We start from the raw sequence: 7,163 nt of genomic DNA, 5'->3' as shown, positions 1-7,163 counted from the left end.
AAACCTTGGTTATAATCTTGTTTATCAAGGTCATACTTAACTAGACCTTACCCTAGAAAGTTGTGTTACCAATAGTACTTGGTGCAAGTCATAAAGAGACAAGTGCATAAAACATAGATCTTGCATTAGAAATTTATATTAGCAGCTTTATGAAAAAAAAACTACTCATAGAGCTATGACCAAGATATCATCATGTTATGGAAAACTAGACTAAGAGATAAACCTTAGACTAATATGGGAGTTAAGATCAACCACCACCATTAGGGGACCCTTGAAAGTTCTTTAAAAAGGGCCTCCTAGTAAATTTCTCAAATTTTTCTTCTCGTGCTTGCCAAGGTAGAATTTTCAACTCGTCTATGTAGGCCTAGAATGGAGGTTTACATTGTCTTACATTTTCAACTCGTCTATGTAGGCCTAGAATGGAGGTTTACATTGTCTTACATTCTCATGTAATATACAAAAAAAAAAGATTTGGAATAAAAATTAGATTAATAATCTAATCTTAAATGATTCTATTGAATGGATATTCTTTACCATCAACGTGTTGCATTAATAGGTTTGCATTAATGGGAAGTTTTAATATAGATTGAGATGATTGCATTAATAATACCATCTTAAATTATCATATTGAATGGATATTCTTTACCATCAACGTGTTGCATTAATAGGTTTGCATTAATGCACTAATGGGACATTTTTAATATAGATTTGAATGTGAACACTTCCATTTGAAATAAATTTTCAAATTTGAAATAGAAAAGAAAAATCTGCCACCATGGCCAGAAGGACCTCCCAATAAAAAGAAAGTTGAATTTCTCCTCACATCTAATTACTCCACTCCACTCCTTCCATCTAGTTACTCTACTTGTGCATATGCATAATGTAGGCAACAAAAAATTGGGGAAGGTAGGGGTAATGTATTCATCTTTTATTGTGAAGGCACCATTCGAGGGATGCCAAAGGATAGTATAGTGCCCTCCAAATTGAAATTGGTCCTTTTATTTTTCCATAGTTGTAATTTGGCCCACCAGTTTGGAGTCAGCCATGAAATATGTTATTTTTGTTTTCCAAGATCATGCTCTACATCGACACATCTTTGGCATGATCAATCCTTCTTCTGGGCTTCATAAACATCGACCCTATCCCCTTTTTTCCCTTCCCCCCTCCATTTTTTTAACTCATTGCCAACTCATCTAGCGACATTTGTGGGACTACATGTGTATTAGAGGTGGGGGATGTTAACCCCTTTTTGTACACCATAGCTTAGCATTACCTACCCTCTCCACCACATGCAGATGTATATGCATATCACTTTGGTGCACATATACTATATTTTGCCATAGGATATTTGGGTAATATTGAGTTTCATGTGCATCTTTTGTGGACTCAGCTATGCTCGCCATGTGGCACTTGTGCATATGGGGTGCCCCCTCAGTGCCCCTATATTTTACTATTTATAGAGAGCATGGGTGCAGGAGATCTCATTCCCCTTTAGCCCAAGTTGTGGAGTCCATCTTGTATTCTTTCCCCCTTTGAGTAGGATTAAGTCTTATGCTCCTCTCTCGCATCTTAGAGGTTGAGGTATTTCCTTTTAGGGTTTTCTTCTGGTTGAGTGAGGTCTTCTTGTACATTTCTTGTGTCTGATTGTTTGATCTCTATTCCTTCATCTAGCCCTTGCTCTTGCTGTACTTTGACATGTAGTTTTCATATATTTGTTTATTACATGGTGCCACTTGGATTACAAACCACCATATTAGATCTCTTGGGTCCTCCTTAAAGATTATTTTCTCACAATGCTCTGGTAGTACAAATGTGTCTTTTTGGTCTTTCCATATCTTTGTGGAGTCCACTTGAACTAATCCAGATTTGTCTCTTCATACGGTTGCATGTGCTCCTATTGTGACTACCTTGAACCACTTAACATCAAAGATAAATATATGAAACTCTCTGAAGACAACCTTGATGATATCTTGGATGGTTCCAAATTAATCGAGCATGTTCACATCCGTATTTGAATCACTTGCACTAGTCCTGCTTTCCTGCATGAAATTTGCTTTAACACCACAATCGAATGTTGTTCTCTTCTTATCAATCTGCTCCACTCAAAAATGGCATCCATGTGACCACAGTGTTGTAAATTTTTGGTACTAAAAGAAAATAACACATCGTTAAATTATGGAGAAGTTATAAACAATATTTGGAAAACATGTGAACATATATCAAGGCTTAGAATGAATGAAATCACCTACACGGTAGTCACAACCATATGCAAGCTCCTCTTCCTCATTCGTAATCACTTCATCACGAAGTTTTGCTTCTTGTAGGGTTTGTTGGAGCCATCTACTTGATGGAAAGTCTAGAAGTATAGCAAGCAATGAAGGGTATGGTTGGCGAGTCATAGTTCGACTCCTTCGAAAAGCTTGACGAGCTCGATTCCTTTCGTTCGTGGCCTCTCCATACCGCTCGATCCACTTTTGCATACTCTTTGAGTTTAAGATGCAAAATGTATTGATCTTATCTCATAAGGCCACATCCATGCTTCTCTCAATCCCTTGTCCTTGTGGGTGTTCTCAACTACCCTATCATCCTCTTTCGTTGACCATAGTTTAGGCATGAGTCGGGGTCTACATTACTAAGAGACTTTGTGATGTACACGAGGGATTCTTGCACAAGCCATCCCATTGCCATACTTCCCTCTAGGAGAGATCTTTGATGAACAAACCCTTTTAGCGTTTTCATGAACCTCTCCAAAAAGAACATCCAACATGAATGGACGACCCCTTCCACAACCACCTCATCCACAACATGAACTAGGAGATGCATTTGTATGGTTAAGATGTTGGTTGGGAGAAACTTCTCCACTAATGTAATTGCTTCTATGGTTAAGATGTTGGTTGGGAGAAACTTCTCCACTAATGTAATTACTTCTATGGCATTTGAGCGGGTACTTCCAAAGTGTCTTTTCTTATCTCCTTCCATGAAATCCAACGGACCACGGTGCCAATCTTGTATATTGTATCCCTTATGTTGTTAGTGAGGCAACCTTTTATGGCCACAGGCAAGACAAATTGCAAGAACTTGTGCCAATCATGTGATTTTAAGTCAAAGAGCTCGTTATCCTTTGTAAACGCCCCCTTTAGGTAGTGCATACATCTGAGTACGAAACTCTGAAATGCACTTCTTAACTTGAGCTTTATCTTCTTTTGTAAATACCCAAGGAGCTTTAGGAAATAGCAACTTACCCCATCACTTCTGGTTTGGGGCCATAAGTGTCGCACAAGATCACTTATTTGTAAATCCTCCCTTTGGTCCTTTCTCTCTGTGACCCCATTAATAGTCTTCCAAAGCACTACGGCTATATTTTTATAAGTGTCGCACAAGATCACTTCTTTGTAAATCCTCCCTTTGGTCCTTTCTCTCTGTAACCCCATTCATAGTCTTCCAAAGCACTACGGCTATATTTTTAAAAATATGCATAGGATCAAGCAAATGGTTAATTCGAAGACCTTCCCAATATGGTAGTCAGTAGAATATGGACAGCCGCTTCATTCCAGGGGGTGGAGACCCATCGTTGTCCTCCCATGCTCTCTTCCAATCGCTTGCCTTTAGTGTAGGAGGAGGTCGATCCAAATAGCCCTCACGTAGCTCATGGTCCTCTGGTAGATAATTATTGTGACCCTCATACACCATCTTTCATGGTCCTCTGGTAGATAATTATTGTGACCCTCATGGTCCTTTGGTAGATAATTATTGTGAACCTCATACACCATCTTTCTCGAGCCTCTTGAATGACGAGGATCTAGTCTAGGTCCACACAACTTGGGCATTCATTGTATCCAGAGATTGATAGTACTGTATTAAAACAAATAATATTACACAACCATCCATATATATATCAATAGCTATTACATAATAACAAATAATATTACACAACCATCCACATATATATCAATAGCTTACCACTGCATTCTCTGTAGCCTGGCCAATCATGCATAGTCCACATTAGTATTCCTCGTATGAGAACTCCCTTTGTCCAAACCTCTTTGACATGTCATAAATATCAATTCCTTCCCACAAACTTTGTAGCTCCTCTATTAATGAGACTAAGTACACATCCATGTTGGACACCTTGTATTGCCCAAGGACTATTAATGAGAGAAAAAGATGTCCCTTCTTTATTGCTAACCACGGTGGAAGATTGTAGTTCACAAGACAAACTGGCCATGTGCTCCATGTTGAACTTTTAAGACCAAATGGGTTCACACCATCCATAGCTAGCCCGAGGCAAATATTACGAGGTTCCTCATTAAAGTATGGCCACTTCTCTTCAATGTGTCTCCATGCAAGGCAATCAGTGGGGGTACATGCAAATATTACGAGGTTCCTCATTAAAGTATGGCCACTTCTCTTCAATGTGTCTACATGCAAGGCAATCAGTGGGGGTACACGCATAACATCTTCCGTGGATCTCTAGTGGTTTGATTCCAAGACATCATAGACGCCATGGATTTACACTTAAACATGGTTTGAATTCGTAGAATGATATGGAAATGCCCGAGTACTTTTGCAAGAATTACCCTTTCTCCTTGGACATCTTTCCTATATCTAGATTCTCCACACTGTGGACATTGTGCAATGCCTGCACACAATTATTTGGTGGACAAGCGTGGTAGGAATTGTAGTCCATACCAATGGATTGTAATATGGATTTTGCATGCGTACGGTACGCAGGCATCCCATTACCTGATGGTAATATTTGATCTCTCAATGACCTGTCATATTCACAAACGATGATTTAAAAAAGGTAAAAGAAAGAGATTAAAAATGGAAAGGGTGATAAGTACTTATGCAAAAAGTTTTGATACGCTAGTATCGGACCATCCAAATATTAATTGCAAGTTTAGCATTGCGAGGCATGTACGCAAAATAGATATACATGCACCTTGATACAGAGGCGTACAGACTAGCCTACGTAACTCTAGCTTTTCTATTGAGGCCTACTCCGTACGTCGATGGACACTGCCCATCTCCTGCATTGTTTCTCGCTCGATATCCCCTGTGTCATGTAGGGCGTCTATCATGTCATCCATGTCTTGCTCCAAATACGTCAGAGAGTCCACCATAGTTTCTTCTTCACCCCATGAGGCTGATTAGTACTTGCTTGTGTCTTTATTCTTCTAGTACTCCGCTCGGGTTGAAGGTCCAAGTAATCGATTTGTTGCTCATTTTGAGGACACACATTCGCAACACCAAGTAATGCATTTAGATGCTCAACTAGAAATATATCGTTTTTCTTTACAGGGTTGTTGCAAATTCTTCGTCATCACGAGAGATTTGGTACTTGCACCGATTGCACGGGCACAAGCATTTCTCCTCTACGTTCGAGTGTCTCCTTGTGTTTGTAGTGTTCACACCAACCATGATTGTAAATTGGTGTTTTTTGGGAGAGGAGGAGTGTCCCTTCATATATGAGGCCATAGTTTAGTCCGCCAAAGTTTAAATTCTAATGGAAAATGTGTCGGGGAGGGAAATTTCAAAGATTGTATGCACTTTTACAATATAATAATCTTTCACGTCGGAACATACATCGGAGATATCATTGGCAAAAGCGTCAGTAAAAGTCTGGACACATATACCAACACTTCTACCGATGCATGTTCCGACACTTTTACCAATGCATGTTCCGATGATATCTCCGACGTATGTTCCGACACTGGAAAAATAACAAAGCCAAAACACAAGCTCTGTTTTGCTCATTTTTGGCTTCCCCTCTTCCATGCACGGTGAGTAAATCTTGCTTCCTTCCTAATTTACATGTCCTCCTCTCTCTCTCTCTCTCTCTCTCTCTCTCTCTCTCTCTCTCTCTCTCTCTCTCTCTCTCTCTCTCCTACATCCCTAGACTCTCCTACTCTAGCATATTGCTTCCTTCCTAATTTTTGGCAGATTAAATATTCTAATCTCCTTTTTTTTTGGCTTTTTTTTGCAAGTTTTTTCAACCCCCTTCCCCCCGGTGAGCTTTTGGTTTTCCTCTCTCTCTCTCTCTCTCTCTCTCTCTCTCTCTCTCTCTCTCTCTCTCTCTCTCTCTCTCTCTCTCTTTGCTGCATCTCTGCACTCTCCTATGTTTCCATCTTTCTTGCTTTCATGTTTTCTTATTTTTGTAGGTTTTTATTGTGTTCTTTTTTTTTTTTGCAGGTTGTATATCACTAATATCTATCCCTAATCTCTCAGAGGTAAGCCCCTTTTTTCTCTCCTTAATCTCTTCATATTATTTTGATTTTGTGCTTTTAAAATGAAGTTGATTAGTGTGTTGATTAATGTGTTGATTAGTCCTAATCATAACTTGCATATCCACCATATCCATGCACATATGCAGATGGAGGACCATACATATAGCTCGGAAATCACCCCCGGCATTACACCCCAACAAACTCCACCTATTCCATGCGTCATGAGACCTAACCAATTTCGGGCTTTCATTGCACAAGCCACCCCAAAGCAAGCAGCCATGGCTAGAGCCTATTTCAGCCATGGCTAGCTGGGTGTAGTCCCATTATCAACCGCCACCACCGTCACACCTACACCCATACCACCCCCTACTCAAACCCCCCACCCTCGAGCCCTTCCTCCAACGTGGTACACGTCGTAGGGGTAGTGGTGGTTGTTGTGACAGTCATAGTGCCATAGATGCATTTACCCCTCCACAAGAGCATCCACCTATATAGAGTGTGGCCGACACCCCCATCTCCTCGTGTCGATCTAGTCGACATTTTGGTAGTAGCCCTATCCCTAATGCAGATCAACATCTTTACACGGTGCGAGAACGGAAGGTGGTACTTGATGATGTTGGTCAGGGGATGCGTAGTTGTGTGAGGGAACTATGCAAAATATTATTTGCTCATGACACTTTAACAAAATTCCTCCACTTTCCATCAGAGAAGAAAAAAAGGATTTGCAATCAACTTGAGAGTGAGTTCAAGCGTGCCCCAGGTACCGAGGAAGTACCCAACAAGTGGATCTATGATCTCATGAGAGATTGTATGAAACACATGAGGTCCGATGTCACCCAAGCGGTGAAAATGGGGGGAGAAAAGCCTTGGTTCATTGACAAAGAGACATGGGATGAGGAGGTGAGGAAGCACGCCAAAAATCCTCAACGATACTTG

The 7,163-nt window shown here is 40.4% G+C and overlaps 1 pseudogene; it reads right to left on the bottom strand.

Moving 5' to 3' along the window:
- Positions 1-1,667: 1,667 nt before the first annotated feature.
- LOC147623469 (uncharacterized) lies at positions 1,668-2,979 on the bottom strand (annotated as a pseudogene).
- Between the last annotated feature and the right edge of the window lie 4,184 nt (positions 2,980-7,163).

Source organism: Cibotium barometz, chromosome 27 (assembly GCF_041138505.1).
Source record: "Cibotium barometz isolate CiBa-2024 chromosome 27, ASM4113850v1, whole genome shotgun sequence".
Classification (NCBI taxonomy): Eukaryota; Viridiplantae; Streptophyta; class Polypodiopsida; order Cyatheales; family Cibotiaceae; genus Cibotium; species Cibotium barometz.
This window is presented reverse-complemented; position numbering and strand designations above follow the sequence as displayed.